The sequence below is a fragment of the Balaenoptera musculus genome, chromosome 5, assembly GCF_009873245.2.
Source record: "Balaenoptera musculus isolate JJ_BM4_2016_0621 chromosome 5, mBalMus1.pri.v3, whole genome shotgun sequence".
Taxonomy (NCBI): Eukaryota; Metazoa; Chordata; class Mammalia; order Artiodactyla; family Balaenopteridae; genus Balaenoptera; species Balaenoptera musculus.
The window spans coordinates 44,472,610-44,498,361 of NC_045789.1; the positions used below are offsets into that span (position 1 = coordinate 44,472,610).

The window sequence follows — 25,752 nt, forward strand, 5'->3', positions numbered from 1 at the left end:
TGAAGGTGAGGGGGAGACTAAATTAATCTAAGCCATCTATCACTGACATTTCTAGCCTTTGTATAATGTTTTGTATAACTGTTGTCAAAGAGGAAAGGAAATGAATGGATTATATTGTCAAAAGATTGAAAACAAACACTAAATCAAGCATTAAAAAAAAAGTTTAAATGAAAGCAGTTATTTCTGTAGACAATTAACTATATTAATTGTATACCTGACAGAACTATGTTTCCTTTATCATTACTGAATATCATGAAAATCATTCCTACACTGAAAGATATTAACTCAAATTTTTAAAAATGAGCTCTTACAGAGTCTCAATTGCATTGCTGGACCCCTATTATGGGCTGAATTGTAGCCCCCTAAAATTCATATGTGAAAATCCCAAGCCCCAGTACCCCAGAGCATGATTATACTTGGAGATACACTGTATAGGCAGACCCTATTCCAATCTGACTGGTGTCCTTATAACAAGAGGAAATTTAGATACACGAAGAGACACCAAGGATGCTTGTGCACTACAAGAAAGCAGCCACCAGTAAGCCAAGGACAGAAGCTTCAGAAGAAGCCAACCCTGCCAACATTTTGATCTTGGACTTCCATCCTCTAGAACTGTGAGAAAATGAATTTCTATTGTTTAAGCCAGCCACGGAGTCTGTGATACTTTGTAACAGCACCCCGAGCAAACTAATACAACCCCCATTCACTCAAGAAATACTACCTGAGCACCATCATGGGCTGGGAGGGCGCTAGCTGCTGGGCTGGGTACAGCACTGGGAGACTGGTCCCATCCCAGCTGCTCAGTGCATTACAGAAACACTTCACGTAATTGAAAAGCACAATTACTAAAACACTGTATAAAAATTGACAAAGATCGTCGTGTCTCCATTGTCATTTGTTTCCATGTATTTTTTGATTTCCCCTTTGATTTCTTCAGTGATCACTTCGTTATTAAGTACTGTATTGTGTAGCCTCCAGGTGTTTGTATTTTTTACAGATCTTTTCCTGTAATTGATATCTAGTCTCATAGCGTTGTGGTCGGATAAGATACTTGATACGATTTCAATTTTCTTAAATTTACCAAGGCTTGATTTGTGACCCAAGATATGATCTATCCTGGAGAATGTTCCATGAGCACTTGAGAAAAAATGTGTATTCTGTTGTTTTTGGGTGGAATGTCCTATAAATATCAATTAAGTCCATCTTGTTTAATGTATCATTTAAAGCTTGTGTTTCCTTATTTATTTTCATTTTGGATGATCTGTCCATTGGTGAAAGTGGGGTGTTAAAGTCCCCTACTCTGATTGTGTTACTGTCAATTTCCCCTTTTATGGCTGTTAGTATGTGCCTTATGTATTGAGGTGCTCCTATGTTGGATGCATAAATATTTACAATTGTTGTACCTTCTTCTTGGATCGATCCCGTGATCATTATGTAGTGTCCTTCTTTGTCTCTTGTAATAGTCTTTATTTTAAAGTCTATTTTGTCTGATATGAGAATTGCTACTCCAGCTTTCTTTTGATTTCCATTTGCATGGAATATCTTTTTCCGTCCCCTCACTTTCAGTCTGTATGTGTCCCTAGGTCTGAAGTGGGTCTCTTGTAGACAGCATATATACGGGTCTTGTTTTTGTATCCATTCAGCCAGTCTATGTCTTTTGGTGGGAGCATTTAATCCATTTACATTTAAGGTAATTATCGATATGTATGTTCCTATTCCCATTTTCTTAAATGTTTTGGGTTTGTTATTGTAGGTGTTTTCCTTCTCTTGTGGTTCATTGCAGCTCTATTTACAATAGCCAGGACATGGAAGCAACCTAAGTGTCCATCATCGGATGAATGGATAAAGAAGATGTGGCACATATATACAATGGAATATTACTCAGCCATAAAAAGAAACGAAATTGAGTTATTTGTAGTGAGGTGGATGGAGTTAGAGTATGTCATACAGAGTGAAGTAAGTCAGAAAGAGAAAAACAAATACAGTATGCTAACACATATATATGGAATCTAAGAAAAAAAAAAGGTCATGAAGAACCTAGTGGCAAGATGGGAATGAAGACACAGACCTACTAGAGAATGGACTTGAGGATATGGAGAGGGGAAGGGTAAGCTGTGACAAAGTGAGAGAGTGGCATGGACATATATACACTACCAAACGTAAAATAGATAGCTAGTGGGAAGCAACCGCATAGCACAAGAAGATCAGCTCTGTGCTTTGTGACCACCTAGAGGGGTGGGATAGGGAGGGTGGGAGGGAGGGAGATGCAAAAGGGAAGAGACATGGGAACATATGTATATGTATAACTGATTCACTTTGTTATAAAGCAGAAACTAACACACCATTGTAAAGCAATTATACTGCAATAAAGATGTTAAAAAAAAAAATCGACAGAGTTTTCAACTTCCCAAGAACAGTTATCTTCCCTAATCTACTTTAGCTTTACCTCATTTGTTTTTTTATTCTGATGAAGATTATCCAACTCATTTAGTCCAATCTTTTAAACCACTACCTTCTTCACTGCCTGTTTTCAAAGATGCTGCTTTTTTCAGCCCTGATAATTTCACCAGTTATTGACTCACTTTTCTCCCTTGCTGCATTATAAAGAAGTGACTCATAGCCTTTTTTTCATGACACACATAGAAATAAAATTTTCACAAAACTGACTCTGGGAGCATCTGTATAAGACTTAGAGGAAAAAAATATTACATTTCCTTTGCATTTTATGATTATAATATAAATAAAATACAAAGTATTAGGGAAGATTTTAAATATCGACTATAAATGCACTTTCCAAAAAATGTTTTCTAACTTTTAATAAGAAACATGAAATTTCTTCTGTGGACATAATGCTTTAGTATACGGTTTTACGTTCGAAATAGCTATACACAAATCCTTATCAAGACTTTTTAATGATGATCTCTTTAAATTTTTCATAGTGATATTAATGACAAATTTTGTTCACACAAGTAGGTGGTATCAAATGAATATACGTTGCTTGTATTTAATTGCTTTCTTACAAAATTACCAGAATTCATATAATTCTGTTTAAATTATATCAATATTTCATGGGAGCAATCAGTCCTTTAAAATGTCTTCCCTCTTTTTTGTGTGTGACAAATTTAACAGTGAACAGTCTGGTGGTAATGCTGACTTTAAACCTTCAAGTATTTAAAAATATTAAAGATTTTCCTCAATCCTACACAGATGTTGCTTTGCTCATCTTAAATGTTTAGGATTCAGATTTTTCCATTAACTCTATCAGTACTTGTTAAAGTACTTTAATTAAGCTCCTTGGAAGCTGAAAAAATACCAAGTGCACTATTTTGAATGCCAACAACAATGCTTTTTAAAAATATGCAAAGTAAGAAACCAGCCCCTCCTCTTCCTTATACTCCTTCATCTCTCTCTCTCTCTCTTTCTCACACACACACACACACACACACACACACACACAATTCATCAATAATTTTATAAATTCTTGCCTAACTCTCCTTGAAGAACCAATGCACTTCAGTATGAAATTGTGTTCTGATCATATTTCTTTGAATAAAGATGAAAAAGATATTTTAACAGCTTGGATTTAATTACCATTATATGTATATTACCCTCATTTTTTATTACCAATCACCATTTTAATAACATCTTTTAATATGGACTGTAAATCTATGGACAAACACTGACATATGTAAATATATCTAATGTTAATTAAATAACGTATTTTTGAATTCTAGGGTTTAAAAAGAACTTTTGATGTAAATCTCATATGTTTTCCTACAACCTAACATAACCTTCAATGCCCAAAGATATTTTGGTGAGTGCTTCCTTAGTATGTTCTTGGTTTCAAGTATCCCTTTACCACTTTGAACATTTTATTCTCAGATGTTTGATATAGAGCTTCTTTGGAACAAATAATATTCTTCCAAGCATTTGTCTTCAGGGATTCCAAGCTGTATGATATTAGTAAGTATATTACTGCTGTGGAATCATCCATGTGTAATGAAAACTTTATGATGTACTATTCTTCTGGATTCATGTTGTCTCTCTCATATTTGATATGAATGTCAACGTATTTACTAATAGCATTGTTTGAAAAGGCAACTTTTTTATTCTCTTCCCCTCTTTGGTATCAAATACAGTACTGATAAGTTTTTATATAGGCTGGTAAAATTAAAGGTTTGCAGTTATGTGAGGTGTCTTTTTTTCTAGCACTAGGACTTAATTCTAAAACTAGCTTCTTGGGTTTGATTTGCTATTATAAGCAATCTCAAAATAATGATTTTTTAAAATTTTGTGCCAGCATAATGTACTTTGCTCCACTGCTTTATTGCATATCTTTTCCAGGCAAGTAAGACATGTGGGAAGAGGAAGAGAGAAATTATTGGGGGACCAAAAAGCTATTTGAATTAGTAACAAGGTAGTCTACCTTATGAATCAGTAACTTTCTAGCTTTGAGAAAGAAGTTGTACATTTTTGTGAAAAATTAATATCTATAAGTATTGAACTGAATTAAAAATAAAGTACTGAAGGGGACTGTGGGACTTTCTAGCTTCAGAAGATAAGTTTGTCAGTGTTTTTTAGATGTTGGCATTCTTAGAAATTAAACAAAACAAAATGGATTGAAAACTTGATAGTTAAGCACATGGTTAGCAAAGTAGAAAATATTATAAATTATTTAATTTCATTGTAATCCCGGAAAGTTCAAAAAATATAATTATCAATTATGATCATTATTTTAAATGTTTTTAAAAAATAGATTTATGAATCCAGTAAGACACACAATCATGTTTAATAAAATTATTAAATTATTTTCATTTATTTGCTTTTAGAAGTAAACCTTTTCTACCTCTACATGAAAAAATTATGAAATTGCATCAAGAATCAGGCTTGGCTAATTGTTAATATCAGTAGCCAATAAGGAAATAAGGAAAACAAGAATGAAGCTAGAGATAATTAAAAAAGTAACTCTGTTTTTATTATTAAAATAATCAAATTAAGCATGAAACAATTTCATTGTGAAAATTCAGAGCAAAATAAATCTTAAGAAAAACTGAATATTTTACTTGTACCCACAAAACAAAGAACTTTATTGATAAACATCATGACTTAAATAATAATCAGACTATGGTAGGAAAGTGAGTTGGATAGTCTCCATGCCATCATGCAAACTTTGACTAAAAATCAAAACAAAATAGAAAAATGCAGGTGGTATATCTTCGCCCCATTGGGATATAAGACCATCTGCAAAATGACTCTATACTTTGCAGACTGTACCAGAGGAATATGTGGATCTTCTTGTCTTGACCTAAATCTCCAATAAGTACATTAAGCTGCTTTGCCTGATGTTTTTAATTTAGCTCTATCCAGGGGGAGACAGAAGATTAGATGATCACTTGGGGTATGTTTCTGTCACAGGATCAGTAACTGCCTCATCATTGTTATATATGCAAAGCCCAGAACACCAAAACTCTCACTTAGAAATATGTTTGATAACTTTCTATACTTTCTATACTGGATATGTCATAAGTTCATTAGAATAATAAACAAAATAACTGAAACTTGAATTCTAAGAATTACCTGAGGCTGACAATAAAGCATATTAACTGTTAAAATTAGGTCCAGAGATGTGTATTTCTCTATTATGTTCAATGTTACTAACACCTAAACACAATTGAAAATAAAAGGCCTAAGTATAAACCCAATAACCAAAAAGACACATTATTGTACCTTAAAGATCTATTAAGGAGTATAAAAGAATATTTAAATAAATTAATAAACAAATCACATTCTTGTATGGGATGACTCAGTTGCCATACTCATTTATCTATTTATCTATCTGTCATCTATTAAGTGCAATATAAATTAAAATACCAAGAAAATGTTGAAATCAGACATAGGGATTATACATTTCAATTGGAAAAATAAGGAGGAAAGTCTAGAAATTTCTAAAAAAAGTCATGTAATTAAAATAGCTTCTTAATGAATTTTAAAAATTGATAGATGAATGCAACAGAAGTAAAAAAAAAAAAGCTTAATTCAGATAAGAATTTATTTTAATTCTTTAAATGACAAAGGTAACATTTCAAATCAATGGAGAAAGAAAAAGATTACTCAATAAATTATCTTAGAAAAACTAGACAACCTTTTGGAAAATTCTCTACCTTAACTCTTACAAATGGATGAAGCATGTCTCTCTCTCTCACACACACACACACACACTCACACACATAAAACCATAAATTTGTAGAAGAAAAAAAAATTAAGTTTATATTGTCAGAGTTAGGATGACCTTTGGAAGCTGAACAATAAACGGATAAGTAATAGGACACTTCCTGCTATTCCTCAGACACACGAGGCCCACTATGGGCTCAAGGCCTTGCATTTCCTGTTGGCTTTTCCTAGATCTCTTCCATCCACCCTCAAATAGGGCTCAAACAGCCTCAAGGTTTGCTCACTTATTTCAGATTTTTATTCAAATGTTACTTTCTCAGAAAAGCCTTTGTTCTCAAATGGCAACCCACTGGAATCTTCCAATTCCTCTATTCCTTTACCTTGCATTAATTTTCTCCCTAGTACTTGCCACCACCTAAAATATTATATATCATTTAATTTATCTCACTTATTATCTGACTTCCCCTACTAGACTACAAGTTTCATGAAAGCAAAGGTGCTTTCTTTGTATTATTCCCTTCTCAGTGCCTACAAGACTACCTGGAGCATATGAAGTGCTCAAAACATATTTGATAAATGAAGAAAGAATGAATAAAAAGTCAAAGGAGTAAGAAGAAAGCCTAGAGAAAAAGGTGTAATTAAACCAGAATGGGTAAAATGACAATAGAGCCGCAAGCTGTAAGAGATCAAGTTAGATAAGCAGACAAAAGTACACGTTAGAACAAAAATTAGAATGTCACTAATGACTTTGGCAAAAGCAGCTTGGGAGACAGTTCTCCATGGATCTCTCATTTCTACACCTGTTGCTAGTAGGGATACTGACTGTCCTTTATTCCAGAAGATCATTTCAAGTATGTTTGTATCGTGAACAGCCTTGGAAGATGTGGTATTTACTCTGCAGTAAGAGACACATTTGTTTACAACTTTGGAAGATAAAGATATTGTCTCCCCTCTGTAGCAAAAGGCAGGATGCTTACCACCCATTATTAAAAATTCTGGGCTCTGTATGCTCTGGATTCTTCTCCTGTAATGCAACCCATAGAGTGTGCAGGTAACAGCTCACCCTCTTTGTGTTTCCTTATGGGAACTGGAGCCCAGAAAACAGGTGCAAAAAAATGCTGATTTTCTGGTTGCTGCTAATGCTGTGAATAATAAATTGTTCATCATCTCTGACCCAAGAGTCTTGTCTCCCGTCAGCATCTATAAAACTATAGCAGGCTAACTTATTAGTATGCAAGTAGGGTAAAATCCCAGGCCTTTTTACAGTTCTAGATAGAGAGATGGCAAAATAACAGGATTTTTGTATAGCTACACTAGCATTAGCACTGATATAGTAATTTACTTCCACTCAATACAGTATTAAATTACACCTTCAAAACTCAAAACCATCATTCAACTTCTCTTTCACCTACATGATATTCATAAATGCATAATAGTTCACCATTATGTAGGACAGTTCACTACAGTCATTTATCTGGCTCTCATAACTCTTAGCTACAAACAGTATACACACTCATATGATCTTAGGAGAAGTATGAGAATATGAAGCAGAATTTACCATTCTACCTGAAGTATGAAACAGAACTGTTCCAACCAATTCATAAAATCATGAGCAAGAAATAAATGATTATTTTTGTATGCCACTGAAATTTGTATATTGTTTGTTATGCAGCAATAGCTGACTGATACAAGACCCAAATATCAACCCTCTTAATGTAATAAAAGTTTACTTCTCCCTTGTGAAATATTCTTAAGGGGAGCAATACAGAACTAGTATGGGAGCTCTGCTACACAAAGTTACCCAAGGACAAAATCTCCTTCTATCTTATTGGTCTACCTTTCCCTCAAAATCATCCTTAGTTCTTGTTCCAAGATAGCTCACTACCTCATTTGTGTTCAAAAAAATGGGATAGAGGAAGGGTGACAGGAATGCAACACACTTGCCTTTTAAAAACATCCCAGATTCTGCACCCACAAAGTCTCCTTACATCCATTAGTCATGTGGCCACACCTAACTACAAGGAAGGTAAAAAAACTTTATTTTTGGCAGTCCTGCACATAGCCAAAAATCAGGGGCTTTACAGGCATACATTGTTTTGTTGTGCTTCTCTTTATTACACTTCACAGTTATTGTGTTTTCTACAAATTGAAGGTTTGTGGCAACCCTGCATGAAGCAAGTCTATTGGTGCCACTTTTCCAACGGTGTTTGCTCACTTCATGTCTCTGTGTCACAGTTTGGTTAACTCTCACAATATTTCAAATTTTTTCATTATTATCATATTTGTTGTGATGATCTGAAATCAGTGATCTTTAATGTAACTACTATGACTCAACTGAAGGCTCAGATGATGGTTAGCATTTTTTAGCAATAAAGTATTTTTAATTAAGGCATGAACGTTGTTTTCTTAGACATAATGCTATTCCACATTTAATACACTATGGTATGGTATAAACATAACTCTTATATACACTGGGAAACAAAAATAAATTGTGTATCTCACTTAACTGTGATACTCACTTTATTGTGGTGGTTTAAAATTGAACATGCAACATCTCAGAGGTATGTCTGTATCTCTGTTAAAGGAGAGAATGGACATTTAAATACAACTAGCATTATTTGCCACAGTGTATTCATGTGGCAACCCAAATATCCATCACAATCTCTCTCCTTCACATAGAATACATTGATTACCTCCACAGGGAGAAAATTCCAAAGTCCCACTGGTTACTGTACCCAGCTAAAAGTCTCTCCTCTCTGGATGATGTATAGCTCTTTCCCTTCATTAATCATGGATGTGGAGCCTCATGATTTGGCAACCTACAAACTAAAACAAGTTTATCTGTCCTCATACACTCAATACTCACGGCTTGTGAAGAAGTAGATACTGCAAACTGCCCCTATTGAGCAAAGAGGGATTGGGAAATTTATAGCAGTCACTGGGCCATGGCAATAATCAAATCCTACTAAGTAGGCATTACAAATATTCCATGAACCAACAATGGATTAGTCTCATCTGGAAGGCCCTGATTCTGCTTTCCTGGAAGAAATGTGCGCTTTCTTCCAAAGCCTTTGGTTCTACCCCCTGGTGGGTGCTGTCCTATCTTTTGTCCTCCCTTGCCATGAATCAAGCAGGTGGTACAAAGATTGCTCTTCTTGGAGACTGTGATATTTTTGTAGCCTTCTCCTTGCTGGTCCAGATTTGGCGGCCCAGGAATTTTCTAAAGGGTTGAACAATTACAGGCTTTTGCAGGCTATGTTGTTGTTCTGTAGCCATACAATTCCCTCAAAACCTTAGCTAGCTTCCAGGCAATTTGTTTTGGATTAGTTCCATATGTAAGTAACTATAGCCAAAGATTTAATCTAGATGTATTCTTTAAGCCTGAAGATGCTTGTCTTTTCCTTATTACCCTGTGTGCTTTCCTTACCCCCTCTCTGGATGGAAGCTACATCCAGGCTATCTAAACCATTTTGTTTGGGTGGAAAAGCAATACTCTTAATTTGATTTTGCTTCTCGTCTGGCTCCCAAATCTGGCAAGACATTGAATTTATCTCCTACTAAGGCAGTGGCTTTGAAGCTACCAGTTATAATTGCTTTGGTTTGGAATACAGGAGTTGACTTTTTCAACCCTCAAAGGCCTCAAATTATAGGACTCTCAGTGAAATTATTTTGCTAACCTGGCACAAAGAGCCTTTCTTAACAGAACTATATGCCCTTCCACCTTTGCTTGCAGACTGGTTAACTCTAGCCTGAGTTCATCTCTGTCATAGGATTTTGCTGGAAGAGCAAGAAGCTGTCAACACACATGAAGATCCTGCAGCTTTCCAGTGATTTCCCCTAATGTTATATATGGCCTCCGTCACCATTTAATCTGCCTTCTAAAATACTGTAATCAACAGTTATATCAATGCTTTGCCTCAGCATATCAGGGATCAACCAGCTTTTCAACTTCCAATATCTGTGTCTGTGCTTCCTGCCTCCCAAGTGCTAAACATATTATGCCACAGATCTAGGTTATGCCACTTCATGCACCCCATTTCTGGTACCAAATTCTGTCTTAGGAAATGCATAACAGAGATTCAAATACAGTCCATAAAGAAAACAGAGGTTTATTCCTTTCACATTACAGTATGGAAATGATAGTCTAGGGATTTTATGGGGGACCCAGGCTTTTTCTATCACGTAGCTCTGTCATCCCTCAGATACTGCTCTTATCCACATGGTACAACATGATCTATCACCACAAACACTTTTCAAAGCAGCAGGATGGGGAAAAGGTGGCAGAGGGCCAGCTCTTCGTCCTTTAAGGAAAATCTGGAAACCGCACACATCACCTCCAAGGGAGCTTAGAAAATGTAGTGCTTACTCTGTAGCCACATGTCCTGCTACAAAACAAGAGTCCTTTCATTATAGGAGAAGAGGATCATTGATATCAGGGAGCAAAAAATGTCCTTGTAACAGCCTTAAAATAAGTGACATTATTGGGATCTAACATGGTGTTTTGTGAACCAATATTTATAACAATAAGAACTAAGGTGAATAGAACATTATTTTAAGAATAACTGCTCACCTAATGATATTTATAGAATATTTTCCAAGGTATAACATCCAAAATATAAATTTTGATATAAATAAATGTAAATTTACAGTTTACCTTTTGCATTAAATATCTGATACATAATAGGTATTTGATAAATAATTGTTGAATGAAAGAATCAATGAACTGACTAAGTAACAAATATTTACTGAATCCCTGCAATGAGGCCATGACTGTGTAGACACCAAAGACATATTAAAAAAGGTATGACATATGGAAGGGGTTGGCAGCATTTTACTTGATGATACTGGCAACGTGAAGAGCTATACACATCTAATAAACATATAAAATAATAATAATATATAAATAATAAATATAATAAAGAAATTGTCTACACAATTCCCAATGATTATACAGAAAAATAAAACTTCCTAAATTAAATTTTTCTTAAAATAATTTTATAATTTCAAATAAGATAAAAAATTGGGTATCCTTTTTTTAACTCACTCTGAGTAAGAAGGTTACTCTAAGAGCAAATGAATTAATTGGTATTTATTTATGTAATTTTTATATTATACTGAATCTTACACTTAAGATTTTAGTAAAAAGTAACAACATATTTAGCATGAAATTGTGACATGTAATTATTTGCTTAAAATTGGAATGGTTTTCAAGGAATTTAAATCAATGACACATACATGAACTATTTCTTTATAACCATCAAAGCTATTTGTGCTTACATACAAAGAGTAAAATAATTCATTTGTAGTTCTGACAGAGAAAAGAAGAATTTGAACCAATAATTTCAATGAGGTAAACTGTTCCTCTCATTTTTTCACAAATCTTTCTCTTTTCTATTCCTCCATTCCTAGAAGCAGCATTTAGTTATCACCATGGATTATTTTTAGGAATGCATTGCTACAGACTATTGGGATATATTATTTAGAAGGCTGTGCACACAATAAGGGAAATGACCTGTTTACAAACATATATAAAGTGTTTGTTTTATAATCACTCAGGTACATGACACACCCAGATGTTTCTACAGAATAACACCTCAAGAGAAATCACATATCTTTAGCCTTTTATAACTTTTTTTCTCTGTAGTTTTGCATATTTGGGAATGAAGAGATGAACAGAAAAAATTAAGGACAATAGGTGCAGGAAAACAACTGCTCAGTACCTGCCTTGTCACACAAAGAAAAGATTTTTTTTTAAGTCTCCTTGATGAGAATAAATTTTTGTTCTTTGAGAGTGGACAAAGTCATTTATTGCTCTATCAAGCATATAAGGTGAGTAAAAAAGCTGAGAAGTATTTTTCATTACAACACATTTATTAAAAAACATAAACATTGGTGAAAATATTCTGGGAAAGATGGCAAGCTAGGCACACTTATTCCTCTTCATCCAGCTCCAGATTCCCATTAACATGAATGAAAGTATATAAAAAATAGGGTGTACACTGTATAAGAACTGGAAACTGTGCCAAAAAATGACAGACTTTTTTTAGAAATAGCATAGATAAAACAAATGAAAGAAAAAACTATGTGCTTATTACCAATATTTTATCATCATAAAATAGTTTCCATCTTTTTGTTTTTAGATTTTTCTATCTATAAGTGAAATTTAGACATTCTTTCCTTTATTCAACAAATATTTATTTTCAAAAAATGTTCCTATTCTCCTAGAGCTTACAATTTACTGCCATGGAGAAAAATAAATGAGTCTGTGAATGTAGCACAGTATCATAGGAGGTACTAAAGGAGGGTTATCCAGAGCCACGATGGTGGGCAGCAGCTCGGACACTCACTAGAAGAACAAGCCACTCCCCAAACAGAACTTTTGCAGCCACATATCAATGGCATTCAATGACTGCTGAGCTGCCAGGAGCAGAATTCAAATTATAGGGTTAATAGGCTGTGACCCTGATAGATGCGCCACGGCTTCAGTAGGGACCGCTCCTCTCTAAGGGTCTGAGCCTCACCAGCCTCTCCCCCAGGAGACCGCTGCAGTCAGCCAGCCGCTGCTCTTTGGTAACCATGTGTGACCGAAAGGCTGTGATCAAAAATGCCGATATGTTGGAGGAGATGCAACAGGACTCGGTGGAGTGCGCTACTCAGGCACTGGAGAAATACAGAGAAGGACACTGCTGCCCATATCAAGAAGGAGTTTGACAAGAAGTAGAACCCCACCTGCCACTGCATTGTGGGGAGGAACTTCGGTACTTATGTGACACATGAAACCAAACACTTCATCTACTTCTACCTGGGCCAAGTGGCCATTCTCCTGTTCGAATCTGGTCAAAAGCATGGACTGTGTCACACACCCAGCGATCCATCCAAAAACAAGGACTGTAGCCTAAATTCCAAATATCACAGGCTGAAATCTTCAGCCTTGCCCAAGGGAGCACCTCAATCTTTATTGTGTTGCTTTGTACAGGGCATACTCTGTACTAGTTTGTTGTGGTTATAAAGCAATTAGCAAAACAAAACAAAACAAAAAACAGGCCATGACCCTGAAGATGAAGAGGCTTCTATGATGTCCAGGCAGCCCACACCTCAGGAAGACTAGGCACGGATTTCCCACATAACCAAGTGACTGCCAATCCAAACAGAGAGCCAGAAATAGAAAACGGGCTTTAACTCAGCGGCTTCTCCAAGCCTATTAAGAACAATGAAGAAAGAGGAGGAAGAGGAAGGGGGCCGGGGAAGGGAGGAAGGAAGGGAGAGAAAGAGGGAAGGAAGAAGGGAAGGAGGGGAAATGGTGAGGGAAGAAGGAGGGAGGGAAACCCTGCAGAGATGTGGTTCCTCTGCTCTGGAGCCCCACATTCCACTGAGGACTTACCGCATGCCAGATACCATTCCAGGTACAGAGCAAAACATGAAATTCCCTGCCCATGGAGCTCACATTCTAGCAGGAGAGGAGCTAGGAAAAGTACAAAGGAAGTAAAATACTTAGTATGTTAGACAGGGATAAATGCAATAAAGAAAAACTTAGTAAGGAACATAAATAAGGGGTGTATAATTTTTCAATAGGTCCAGGAAGGTTTCACAGAAGTGAGTTTGGGAACAAACCTGAAGGATGTGAGGGAGTGTGCCATGAGTAAATCTGGGAGATGAGATTTCCAGCAGAAGGCCCTCGGGCTGAACCATATACAGTGTACTGGAGGAACAGCATGGAGGCTAGAATGGCTGGAGTTGGGAAAATGAGGGGTAATGAGATCAAAAGGACAATGGACTAGAGATGTGTTAGAAGAGAAAGAGAAGTGAGCGATAGCTCTTAGATTTTTGGCTGGGGTTACCATTTACTAAAATGGAAAAGCCTGCAGGACAAGCCAATCCGGAAGGTACAATCAGGACTTTATGTGTATCAGATATTAAAGAAGATATATGGAGTGAACAATTCCATACTGAACCTGGAGATCAAGGGAGAGGTCTAAGTTGGAGACTAATGAATAGGCAGTTGTCAGAGTAGAGAGTGTATTTAAAGCTAAGCTAATAAATACAATCATCAAGGATGCAAAGAAGACAAGGAGGAGAAGAAGTTCAAGGACAGCCGTGGAGCATGTCAATATTAAGAAATCAAGAAGATAAGGAGGAACCAGCAAAGGAAATAGAGAATGAACAGACAGAGAAGAAAACCTGGGGAAATCCCAAAACTAAGTAAAGAAAGTGTTGCAAAGTATTGGAAAAGATCAGCTGTGTTGAATGCTGCTGTAAGTCAACTAAGATGAGAACTAAGAATTAGCCATTGGATTTGTTTGTTTATTGTCTTCTCTCCTGCTATAATGTAAACATCATTATGGTAGGAAGTTTTTCCTGTCTTAGTCATTAGTAAATTCTGAGGGACTAGAACAGTGTCTGGTACATAATTCATGTTCAATAAATGCATATTAATAAATGAATGAATCTCTGTTGTGAATATAAACATAAAAATAAAAAATAAAATGAAAAGTGTTTTATGATGGTGAAATGCTTGTAAACATTGTTAGAAAGAAAAAAGTAGAACTTGGCTATAAAGCTTCAGGTTCTACATAGCACCAATTTAACTACAAAATGCAGAGAGAGTTGATAGTATACAGGAAAGAAAACCTGGAAATAAAACAAAAATTTGCACCCCTAATTTTTGCTTTAGCATCCAAATTACTTATTTTACCTAAACCTTGCATATTTACAAACATGGCCATTTTACATAATGTTTTGCAATGACACATTACAAATTACAGCTCTTAATCCCAAATCAACTTCTTTCAAAAAGCAATATTTAATTCTATTGGGAGACACTGAAGAACTCCACTAGAATTACACTAGTAGTTCAACATTTCACAGCCTGCTTGAAATCAAGCAGGGACCCTGTGGGGCCCTCCCAGGTACAAAAGCCTTTTCATGTCCCCACTTTCATTTGTAGGGAAAAGACTTCAGCCTCCTAAACCTTTCCTGAGCTTCAAAGGTCAGATTCAAACAGTTACTAAGCAGGGAAGTGAAGGAATGCAGAAACAAAGGAAAAGCAGTCAAACAATAGTGCAGCAATAAGGTCCTAGCTCCTCCTCAAGGGATGTACCTAACTATCTTTGAGTTCTTCTGCAGGAAGTAAGGACTCCACCCAGGTGGAGGATGGTAACTTCAGGCTGAGCACAAGATGCCTGGAGCACTGCCCTGTTACCCCACTGCCAACCAATCAGAAGAAAATCACACACCCTGCAGTCCGCACCCCAAATTCTGCCTTTAAAACCTCTTTCCTGAAAACCATCATGGAGTTCGGGTTTTTTTAGCATGAGTTGCCTGTTCTCCTTGCTTGGCCCTCACAATAAACCTTTCTCAGCTCCAAATTCTGGCATTTCGGTTTGTTTGGCCTTACTGTGCGTCAGTCACACAAACTTGGATTCAGCAACATGCTCACACTCTTAAAATCAAATTTTAGACTCACACTATAATAGCCAATCTGAGTCTATACTCTCTGAATACCACTATAATATTTTCCATGAGGCAGAGTCTATAGTTCAAAATGACATAAAATTTCAGCACTATAGCCACCAAAATAAATTAACAAGTGAAATCTTGATGGCATAGTAAGAGTACAACAGTAACATGTCATTAAATGAAGTTAGAGCAGAAACATTTCGAAGAAGTTCCTACTTAGATTTTATCCTGAGATATACAGATATTTCTATAACTTACCAATAATATAATTGGCATATTATCAAAGATACAAATTCAACATATATTTTCTCACCAATTTTTAGGCAAAAGAATATTTGAGTCTTTCAATTAAATGTGTCCCATTGTTTCAACAAGTCTAATGGAGAGTCATCTTATTCAGATAAATAACTCTAGAGCAATTAGTTAGTCCCAGCTGATGACTGATTTTATAATATTAGTTGAATATTGGGTGGGACGCAAGGAAATCTACCAGAATTTTCCTAGGCAATTTGCCAGAGAGAATTCTTGTCAAGAAAAACAGTGCTGTGATTTCAACTTTGAACCCTGAACTGTACATTGTGTGAACATGTCAAATACTCATCCCCCAAATAACCTCATGCTCTTTCTGAAAATCTTGCCAAATGCAATGAATCTGATTTAGTGGAAAAAAATTTTAAGGCCAAGAAAAATATACACGTTGTATATGGAGTGTCAGTAATTCCGGAAATATTAGTTTACCTCTATTTATGATTTCACTTTAAAAGAATGCAGTGTTGTTTCTGCTGAAAATTTTTTACCATAATTAATTCATTTTTCTCCCAAGGAAACATTTTCTTCATATGTTACTACATTTGTACATTATTTTCTTAGAGTAATTAATTCAGCTTTTTCAAACATGATGCTATTAAGGTCAAGGTTTCAGATTTTGCACCCTCAGCCATTCCTCATTCCCAGGCAGATCACTTAAATTATTAAAATTACACGCTGGGACCTAAATCCTGCCCACATCACTTTACAGAATACAGATAAAAAATGGTCCCTCCCTGTTTTCAATATAAAATAGACTTTTTATAAAAAGATGTTGGATGGATAGGAATAGTGGAAGAATGAAAATAGAAATTTTATGGAATTAAGAATCAAACTAGAAATAAAAGGACAGTCATTAATGGGAAGTTCTGTGATACAGAGCCAAGGAATAGCATCAGAATAGGTGTCTGAAGTAACAAAACAGGAGTAAGTTTGGCTGTTCAACAAACTGCTAAAAATGCATCCCTTCAATTTCTGTTGTTTTTTGGGGGGGAGGGGGGAAACACCTTCTGCAATGGCCTGCTCTCTAGCATATTAACCTTACTAATTATTGTCCAAGAAATGTAAAGTTCAGGGCTTCCCTGGTGGCGCAGTGGTTGAGAATCTGCCTGCCAATGCAGGGGACACGGGGTCGAGCCCTGGTCTGGGAAGATCCCACATGCCGCGGAGCGACTAGGCCCGTGAGCCACAATTGCTGAGCCTGTGCATCTGGAGCCTGTGCTCCACAACAAGAGAGGCCATGATAGTGAGAGGCCCGCGCACCGTGATGAAGAGTGGCCCCCACTTGCCGCAACTAGAGAAAGCCCTCGCACAGAAACGAAGACCCAACACAGCCATAAATAAATAAATAAATAAATAAAATTTTAAAAAAAAGAAATGTAAAGTTCAAATGAAGACTTATCCCTTAAAATCATCTGATGATTCTTATTTTTATTTCATAATATCTAATATATGGCAACTAGTCGCTATTTAGTAACCATTTGTGAATAAATATAAACAGACCAAAAAAAAACACATCAGGAAACTAAAGCAACAATGAAAAATAAAATTTGAATCTGCTATTTAATATAAAAACATAAAGAGTGTGACTTCCCCTGCCCTTTTATACAAGTTATAATCATTATAGGTAGTTGAAATAAAAACAAAATGTGCTAAATGCCTTCACCCATATATTATAATGTATCTTTATATCTTGTTTAGATACCTAAATTGATGTTTAATGCAGTACCTTGATTTGGGAAAGGAAAAACTACACAAATGGTGGCAACTACCTCCTATAGAAGAGTAGGTCTTAATCTTACAAAGGTCACAAACTCCTTGAAGACTGAATTTTAAAACAATGAGCCCTTTCTACAGAAATGTGCACATCTTACACAAAATACCATATCCAATTTGGGGACTGTTCATGCCATTCATTAGAACCTGAAAAGGTCCATAAGATGCAGACTAAGAGAACTTTCTATAGAGGAGATGACAGTAAAGTTACAGATTTGTTATTAACTTTAAAAAAGTCAAGAAAGATTAATTATATCAGTGCATAGTATAACATCCCACATATTGTAGAAACCAAATAAATTATTTGTAACTTATATTTCCCAAGCTAAAATTGGTTTTAATAGGCATTAATAGACTAAAACTTATTAATTGGTGATATGCAAAGTAAAATAAAATGAAATATATTGAAGAGGAATTATGTAGGTAAATAAATTTGGATTATTTAATTATGTAGAATTATATAGTTAAATGCTAGATTAAACAAAGTTAAGCAAGAATTTCTTTACTACATAACTTTTGAGAGTTGTTACTATATAAATATACAAAAATGGGATAGATTATGTACCATTTTCTCAACTTATTTTGACCATGAAGTCCCCTTTTCCTCAAAACACCTGTTACCTGTTGCTGGAAATTACTTACGACAGGTGTAGTAAGAGCTACAATTGCTTTTATTAATACTGAATTTTGAATAGAAATAAATCTACATTTAATTTACATTTTATTCCTCTTGAAAGAAACCAAGATATCAGAATAAAAGAAAAATAATATATCTGAGCAGATTTCTTAGAAAATTTCTTTAGGTCAAAACATGAGAGAAATTCAGAGAGGTAAGGCAGGGTCACAGGTAACAGTGAGGCAGGTTGAGCCCAGCAGAGAGGGACCCTGCTAAGAGGGTGAGGGTAGAAAATTCAGCGCACATATTGTGGGGCTAGAGCAGCCCTAAAAATGGCACCTTTTTACAATTCTTCCCCCAGTGGGAATGTTTTCCTCTACTTTTCACAGACACTGTGTATATCAGCAAGAACCCTGAAGCAAGGATACAGATACTGAGAAACAGAAACTAATTTTTTAAATGTTATATTTGGTTTTGGAACACATTTTGCACTTCTTTCAATAAGCATTCCAAATTTCTTACCATTAATAACTGAAACAAAATGAGAAAGAAACTTAATGAAAACAAAAATGACAAGAACTAAAATATTGCCCTACTGGCCAATGAACTTGACCCTACTCCCATACCCTAACCCTGACTGAGGACGGAGACTATTTTGTAGTTCCTGCGCTCAGCAGAGTGGCACTGATATTACCGCATCTACAGCACTTTATCTCTGATTTATATTTTATAAGTAATAAGTGGGGCAGATGACTGGTAGTTAAGCTAGAATGAAACAAGGAAGAGGTAAATGAACTATTAGGTAACTGATGTTGAAGCAAAAATTGTAACACTGTCTGATTGATTAAATGCATGCAGAGGAGAGGTTTAAAACAATTATGTTATAAACAAAGGAAAATAAAAGGATTAAATGGTAGGTAAGGCTTCTATATTTAACTCAAACGACAAAAATGATAATAGCAGCAGATTGTGATAAATTACGTATATATCAATATAATTAATCTAGAGCGACCACCAAAAGGCTATGCAAAAAGACACAATCAAAAACAATACAGGGCTTCCCTGGTGGTGCAGTGGTTGAGAATCTGCCTGCCAATGCAGGGGACACGGGTTCGAGCCCTGGTCTGGGAAGATCCCACATGCCACGGAGCAACTAGGCCCGTGAGCCACAATTACTGAGCCTGCGCATCTGGAGCTTGTGCTCTGCAACAAGAGAGGCCGTGATAGTGAGAGGCCGGCGCACTGCGATGAAGAGTGGTCCCCACTTGCCATAACTGGAGAGAGCCCTCGCACAGAAACGAAGACCCAATACAGCCATAAATAAATAAATAAATAAATAAATAAATAAATAAATAAAAAACAATACAGATGCTAGACACCCTATGCCAAACAACTAGCAAGACAGGAACAAAACCCCACCCATTAGCAGAGAGGCTCCCTAAAATCATAATAAGGTCACAGACACCCCAAAACACACCACCAGATGTGGACCTGCCCACCAGAAAGACAAGATCCAGCCTCATCCACCAGAACACAGGCACCAGTCCCCTCCACCAGGAAGCTTACACAACCCACTGAACCAACCTTAGCCACTAGGGACAGACACTAAAAACAACGGGAACTACGAACCTGCAGCCTGCAAAAAGGAGACCCCAAACACAGTAAGTTAAGCAAAATGAGAAGACAAAGAAACAAACAGCAGATGAAGGAGCAAGGTAAAAACCCACCAGACCTAACAAATGAAGAGGAAATAGGCAGTCTACCTGAAAAAGAATTCAGAATAATGATAGCAAAGATGATCCAAAATCTTGGAAACAGAATGGAGAAAATACAAGAAACGTTTAACAAGGACCTAGAAGAACTAAAGAGCAAACAAACAATGATGAACAACACAATAAATGAAATTTAAAATTCTCTAGAAGGGATCAATAGCAGAATAACTGAGGCAGAAGAACGGATAAGGGACCTGGAAGATAAAATACTGGAAATAACTATTGCAGAGCAGAATAAACAAAAATGAATGAAAAGAATTGATAACGGTCTCAGAGACCGCTGGGACAATATTAAACGCACCAACATTTGAATTATAGGGGTCCCAAAAGAAGAAGAGAAAAACAAAGGGACTGAGAAAATATTTGAAGAGATTATAGTTGAAAACTTCCCTAATATGGGTAAGGAAATGGTTAATAAAGTCCAGGAAGCACAGAGAGTCCCATACAGGATAAATCCAAGGAGAAACATGCCAAGACACATATTAATCAAACTATCAAAAATTAAATACAAAGAAAAAATATTAAAAGCAGCAAGGGAAAAACAACAAATAACACACAAGGGAATCCCCATAAGGTTAACAGATGATCTTTCAGCAGAAACTCTGCAAGCCAGAAGGGAGTGGCAGCATATATTTAAAGTGATGAAGGAGAAAAATTGACAACTAAGATTACTCTACCCAGCAAGGATCTCACTCAGATTTGACGGAGAAATTAAAACTTTACAGACAAGCAAAAGCTAAGAGAATTCAGCACCACCAAACCAGCTTTACAACAAATGCTAAAGGAGCTTCTCTAGGCAAGAAACACAAGAGAAGGAAAAGACCTGCAATAACAAACCCAAAACAATTAAGAAAATGGTAATAGGAACATACATATCGATAATTACCTTAAGTGTAAATGGATTAAATGCTCCCACCAAAAGACACAGACTGGCTGAATGGATACGAAAACAAGACCCATATATATGCTGTCTACAAGAGACCCACTTCAGACCTAGGGACACATACAGACTGAAAGTGAGGGGACGGAAAAAGATACTCCATGCAAATGGAAATCAAAAGAAAGCTGGAGTAGCAATTCTCATATCAGACAAAAGAGACTTTAAAACAAAGACTATTACAGGAGACAAAGAAGGACACTACATAATGATCAAGGGATCGATCCAAGAAGAAGGTATAACAATTGTAAATATTTATGCACCCAACATAGGAGCACCTCAATACATAAGGCACATACTAACAGCCATAAAAGGGGAAATCGACAGTAACACAATCAGAGTAGGGGACTTTAACACCCCACTTTCACCAATGGACAGATCATCCAAAATGAAAATAAATGAGGAAACACAAGCTTTAAGTGATACATTAAACAAGATGGACTTAATTGATATTTATAGGACATTCCATCTAAAAACAACAGGATAAACTTTCTTCTCAAGTGCTCATGGAACATTTTCCAGGATAGATCATATCTTGGGTCACAAGTCAAGCTTTGGTAAATTTAAGAAAATTGAAATCATAACAAGTATCTTTTCCGACCACAATGCTATGAGAGTAGATATCAATTATAGGAAAAAATCTGTAAAAAATACAAACACATGGAGGCTAAACAATACACTACTTAATAACCTAGAGATCACTGAAGAAATCAAAGAGGAAATCAAAAAATACCTAGAAACAAATGACAATGAAAACATGATGACCCAAAACCTATGGGATGCAGCAAAAAGCAATTCTAAGAGGGAAGTTTATAGCAATACAATCCTACCTTAAGAAACAAGAAACATCTCAAATAAACAACCTAACCTTACACCTAAAGCAATTAGAGAAAGAAGAACAAAAAACACCCAAAGTTAGCAGAAGGAAAGAAATCATAAAGATCAGATCAGAAACTCATGAAAGAGAAATGAAGGAAATGATAGCAAAGATCAATAAAACTAAAAGCTGGTTCTTTGAGAAGATAAACAAAATTGATAAACCATTAGCCAGACTCATCAAGAAAAAAAGGGAGGGCTTCCCTGGTGGCACAGTGGTTGAGAATCTGCCTGCCAATGCAGGGGACACGGGTTCGAGCCCTGGTCTGGGAAGATCCCACATACCGCGGAGCAACTGGGCCCGTGAGCCACAACTACTGAGCCTGCGTGTCTGGAGCCGTGCTCCGCAACAAGAGAGGCCGCGACAGTGAGAGGCCCGCGCACCACGATGAAGAGTGGCCCCCGCTCACCACAACTGGAGAAAGCCCTCGCACAGAAACGAAGACCCAACACAGCCAAAAATAAATAAATAAATAAATAAATAAATTTATAAAAAAAAAAAAGGGAGAAGACTCAAATCAATAGAATTAGAAATGAAAAAGGAGAAGTAACAACTGACACAGCAGAAATACAAAGGATCATGAGAGATTACTTCAAGCAACTATATGCCAATAAAATGGACAACCTGGAAGAAATGGACAAATTATTAGAAATGTACAACCTGCCAAGACTGAACCAGGAAGAAATAGAAAATATGAACAGACCAATCACAAGCACTGAAATTGAAACTGTGATTAAAAATCTTCCAACAAACAAAAGCCCAGGACCAGATGGCTTCACAGGCGAATTCTACCAAACATTCAGCGAAAAGGTAACACCTATCCTTCTCAAACTCCTCCAAAAATTTGCAGAGGAGGGAACACTCCCAAACTCATTCTACGAGGCCACCATCACCCTGATACCAAAACCAGACAAAGATGTCACAACAAAAGAAAACTACAGACCAATATCACTGATGAACGTAGATGCAAAAATCCTCAACAGAATACTAGCAAACAGAATCCAGCAGCACATTAAAAGGATCATACACCATGATCAAGTGGGGTTTACCCCAGGAATGCAAGGATTCTTTAATATATGCAAATCAATCAATTTGATACACCATATTAACAAACTGAAGGAGAAAAACCATATGATCATCTCAATAGATGCAGAGAAAGCTTTTGACAAAATTCAACATCCATTTATGATAAAAAAAACTCCAGAAAGTAGGCATAGAGGGAACTTACCTCAACATAATAAAGGCCATATATGGCAAACCCACAGCCAACATCATCCTCAATGGTGAAAAACTGAAACCATTTCCACTAAGATCAGGAACAAGACAAGGTTGCCCACCCTCATCACTATTATTCAACATAGTTTTGGAAGTTTTAGCCACAGCAATCAGAGAAGAAAAAGAAATAAAAGGAATCCAAATCTGAAAAGAGGAAGTAAAGCTGTCACTGTTTGAAGATGACATGATACTATACATAGAGAATCCTAAAGATGCTACCCGAAAACTACTAGAGTTAATCAATGAATTTGGTAAAGTAGCAAGATACAAAATTAATGCACAGAAATCTCTTCCACTCCTATACACTAATGATGAAAAATTTGAAAGTGAAATTAAGAAAACACTCCCATTTACCATTGCAACAAAAAGAATAAAATACCTAGGAATAAACCTACCGAAGGAGACAAAAGACCTGTATGCAGAAAATTATAAGACACTGATGAAAGAAATTAAAGATGATACAAATAGATGGAGAGATATACCATGTTCTTGGATTGGAAGAATCAACATTGTGAAAATGACTATACTACCCAAGCAATCTACAGATTCAGTGCAATCCCTATCAAACCACCACTGGCATTTTTCACAGAACTAAAACAAAATATTTCACAATTTGTATGGAAACACAAAAGACCCCGAATAGCCAAAGCAATCTTGAGAAAGAAAAACGAAGCTGGAGAAATCAGGTTCCTGGACTTCAAACTATACTACAAAGCTACAGTAATCAAGACAGTATTGTACTGGCACAAAAACAGAAATATAGATCAATGGAACAGGATAGAAAGCCCAGAGGTAAACCCACACACATATGGTCACCTCATCTTTGATAAAGGAGCCAAGAATATATGATGGAGAAAAGACATCCTCTTCAATAAGTGGTGCTGGGAAAACTGGAGAGCTACATGTAAAAGAATGAAATTAGAACACTCTCTAACACCATACACAAAAATAAACTCAAAATGGATTAAAGACCTAAATGTAAGGCCAGACACTATCAAATTCTTAGAGGAAAACATAGGCAGAACACTCTATGACATAAATCACAGCAAGATACTTTTTGACCCACCTCCTAGAGAAATGGAAATAAAAACACAAATAAACGAATGGGACCTAATGAAACTTAAAAGCTTTGCACAGCAAAGGAAACCATAAACAAGATGAAAAGACAACCCTCAGAATGGGAGGAAATACTTGCAAATGAAGCAACTGACAAAGGATTAATTTCCAAAATTTATAAGCAGCTCATGCAGCTCAATATCAAAAAAACAATCAACCCAATCCAAAAATGGGCAGAAGACCTAAATAGACATTTCATCAAAGAAGATATACAGATTGCCAACAAATACATGAAAGGAGGCTCAACATCATTAATCATTAGAGAAATGCAAATCAAAACTACAAGGAGATATCATCTCACACCAGTCAGAATGGCCATAATCAAAAAATCTACAAACAATAAATGCTGGAGAGGGTGTGGAGAAAAGGGAACCTTCTTGCACTGGGAAGGTGGGAATGTAAATTGATACAGCCACTATGGAGAACAGTATGGAGGGTCCTTAAAAAACTAAAAATAGAACTACCATATGACCCAGCAATCCCACTACTGGGCATATACCCTGAGAAAACCATAATTCAAAAAGAATCATGTACCACAATGTTCATTGCAGCTCTATTTACAATAGCCAGGACATGGAAGCAACCTAAGTGTCCATCGACAGATGAATGGATAAAGAAGATGTGGCACATATATACAATGGAATATTACTCAGCCATAAAAAGAAACAAAATTGAGTTATTTGTAGTGAGCTGGATGGACCTAGGGTCTGTCATACAGAGTGAAGTAAGTCAGAAAGAGAAAAACAAATACCGTATGCTAACACATATATATGGAATCTAAAAAAATTAAAAATAAAAAAAATGGTCATGAAGAACCTAGGGGCAAGATGGGAATAAAGACGCAGACCTTCTAGAGAATGGACTTGGGGACACAGGGAGGGGGAAGGGTAAGCTGGGACAAAATGTGAGAGCGGTAGTGTATATATGGACATACATACACTACCAAATGTAAAATAGCTAGTGGGAAGCAGTCGCATAGCACAGGGAGATCAGCTTTGTCCTTTGTGACCAGCTAGAAGGGTGGGACGTTGAGGGTGGGAGGGAGACGCAAGAAGGAAGAGATATGGGGATATATGTATATGTATAACTGATTCACTGTGCTATAAAGCAAAAAGTAACACACACACACACACACACACACACACACACACACAGACACAAACAACAATACAGATAAATCAAAATCAAGTTCTAAAACAGGTTTAAGAAATACATAGGAATATAGGCAAAAGAAAACAAGAAACAAAAAATAAAACGGCAGACTTAAACCCCAACATATCAATACATACATTATATGAAATGGCCTAATATACTTATTAAAAGACAAAGATTGGCAGAGTGAATTAAACACCATGGACTAACTATACGCTGTCTAAAGAAACTCCCTTTAAATGTAACAATATAGGTCAGCTGGAAGTAAAAGGATTAAAAGAGATATATCATGTAAACA

At 36.2% G+C, this 25,752-nt stretch overlaps 1 protein-coding gene and 1 pseudogene across 1 annotated transcript in view; one reads left to right on the forward strand and one right to left on the reverse strand.

The window, feature by feature from the left end:
• CFAP299 (cilia and flagella associated protein 299) overlaps nucleotides 1–25,752 on the reverse strand; it is a 605,941-nt gene that overhangs the window by 519,964 nt on the left and 60,225 nt on the right. The gene's annotated exons all lie outside the window — the stretch shown is intronic.
• LOC118895842 lies at nucleotides 12,713–13,180 on the forward strand (annotated as a pseudogene).